This window comes from Chiloscyllium punctatum, chromosome 18, assembly GCF_047496795.1.
Source record: "Chiloscyllium punctatum isolate Juve2018m chromosome 18, sChiPun1.3, whole genome shotgun sequence".
Classification (NCBI taxonomy): domain Eukaryota; kingdom Metazoa; phylum Chordata; class Chondrichthyes; order Orectolobiformes; family Hemiscylliidae; genus Chiloscyllium; species Chiloscyllium punctatum.
This window is the reverse complement of record NC_092756.1, coordinates 73,273,155-73,275,661: the sequence shown is the minus strand read 5'-3', so window position 1 is coordinate 73,275,661 and position 2,507 is coordinate 73,273,155. Positions and strand designations below refer to the sequence as shown.

The following is a 2,507-nucleotide window of genomic DNA, read 5'->3' as shown; positions in this document are numbered from 1 at the left end:
CACACACCTGGGCAAAAATCACAGCCTTTATGTACTGCACCCGACCTCTCTTACTGTGTGTTTCTGAGTGTTATACTCTCACTGATTGTTTTTTACCCCTACCATCTCATGCTAAATTGTTGGCTGCTTGATAAATCAATCTCGCTTCCCATTTGTGTCCAAACGGACAGATGAGAAATTAACCAAACTCCAATGTTGCACAACTCAAGTCTGAGGAATATGGAGCAGACAAGAAAATAGCAAAGGGCTCAATGTTATTTTGTGCAGCACCTTGAAGATATTTGCAGTTAGTGGGGAAGGAGTAAGTGAAGATGTTGCAAACAGCTGCATTGAGGACAAATCAACAGAATCATAGCAGGCATTCAGCCCATTGTGGCTGTGCTGTCTCTTTCAGACAATTCACCCCAAGATCTCCCAAATCCTGGAATTACCTTGTGCAAGCTTCGAATAATCATTGTTAAAAATCAGACAACACCAGGTTGTAGTCCAACAGGTTTATCTCAAAGTACTAGCTTTCGGAGCGCTGCTGCTTCGTCAGGTGGTTGTGGAGTATAAGATTGTAAGACACAGAATTTATGGCAAAAGTTTACAGTGTGATGTCACTGAAATTATATGTTGAAAAACATCTGGATTGTGTGTGAAGTCTCTCATCTTTTAGAATGACCAGGTTGGTTTCAGTTCTTTCATGTGTAAATCACAAAACGTTTTTCATTGCCAAGTGAAATGGCAAGCTGTCCAATAAAAGCTAAATGCTGTGAATGCTGGAAATCTGAAAGAGAGAAAATGCTGGAGAAATCATGACTCAAAAACATGATTGAGTTTTCTGAAAAAGTCACAAAGAGGATTGATGAGGGCAGAGCAGGGGATGTGATCTATATGGACTTCAGTTAGGCGTTCGACAAGGTTCCCCATGGGAGGCTGATCAGCAAGGTTAGATCTCATGGAATACAGGGAGAACTAGCTCTTTAGATACAGAAATGGCTCAAAGGTAGGAGACAGAGGATGGTGGTGGAGGGTTGTTTTTCAGACTGGAGCCCTGTGACCAATGGAGTGCCACAAGAATCAGTGCTGGGTCCACTACTTTCCGTCATTTATATATATGTTAGTATCATTAGTAAGTTTTCAGATGACACCAAAATTGGAGGTGTAGTGGACAGCAAAGAAGGTTCCCTCAGATTACAACGGGATCTTGATTAGAAGGGCCGATGAGCTGAGGAGTGATGGGTGGAGTTTAATTTAGATCAATGTGAGGTGCTGCATTTTGGGAAAGCAAATCTTAGCTGGGCTTATAGACTTAATGGGAATGTCCCAGGGAGTGTTGGTGAACAAAGAGGCCTTAGAGTGTAGGTTCATAGCTCCTTGAAAGTAGAGTCACAGATCAATAGGATAGTGAAGACGGAGATGGATTCTATAGATGGGAGGTTGGCCTTTGTGATTGTCCGGGCCGAGTTCACCACTCTCTGTAACCGTCTCCGATCTTGAATGGTGCAGTTGCCAAACCAGGTAGTGATACATCCAGACAGAATGCTGTCGATGGTGCACCTATAAACGTTGGCAAGGGTATTCTCTGTCAGTAATATCCGATGTTCTGGAGGGATCAGTGTTGAAGGGTTGGTTTGTTGATGAGAGTGTGATGAGAGCTGGCTTCCAAAACCATCCCTCTAACCACACTCTCAGGAATATTGTCCCGATCCAGAGACAGCAGCCACTTGATCACCAACTTCAACATTCAATCCTGCAGATCCCCGAAAATCTTGTGCAAGATCATGTTGGATACCACTGACCATCAACTGAATGCAGAGATAGGGATTTTTCCAAAATAGATTAGAAATGGAGGATAAGCCACAGAGACACCCCACATGGGATTTGAACCCACAATCCCTGGCTTAGGAGGCCAGTGCCTTATCCATTAGGCCACTGGGGCCCCACATGCAGGTTGCCAATGGCAGCCTTTAAATACTGCACCCTGACCTCGCATAGTGTGTGTTTCTGAGTGTCAGATGCTCACTGATTGTTTTTTACCCCTTCCATCTCATGCTAAATTGTTGGCTGCTTGATAAATTGATCCCGCCTCCCATTTCTCCCCAAATGGACCGATGAGAAATCAACCAAACTCCAACTTTCTGGATTAGTGATGCTGGAAGAACACAGCAGTTCGGGCTTTTGCCCGAAATGTCGATTTCGAAGCTACTTGGATGCTGTCTGAACTGCTGTGCTCTTCCAGCACCACTAATCCAGAATCTGGTTTCCAGCATCTGCAGTCACTGTTTTTACCACCTTCAAACTCCAAATTTGCACATCTCAAGTCTGAGGAAAATGGAGCAGACAGGAAAATAGCAAAGGGCTCAATGTTATTTTGTGCAGCACTTTCAAGATATTTGCAGTTACTGGGGAAGGAGGAAGTGGAGATGTTGCAAAAAGCTGCATTGAGGACAAATCAACACAATCTTAGCGGGCATTCAGCCCATTGTGGCTGTGCTGTCTCTTTCAGACAATTAACCCCAAGA

General features: G+C 44.0%; 1 non-coding gene across 1 annotated transcript; it reads right to left on the bottom strand.

Annotated features, from left to right (window-relative positions):
- Positions 1-1,851: 1,851 nt before the first annotated feature.
- Positions 1,852-1,924, bottom strand: trnar-ccu (transfer RNA arginine (anticodon CCU)). Its single transcript has one exon. It is a non-coding gene; the product is annotated as a tRNA-Arg (tRNA).
- Positions 1,925-2,507: the final 583 nt, after the last annotated feature.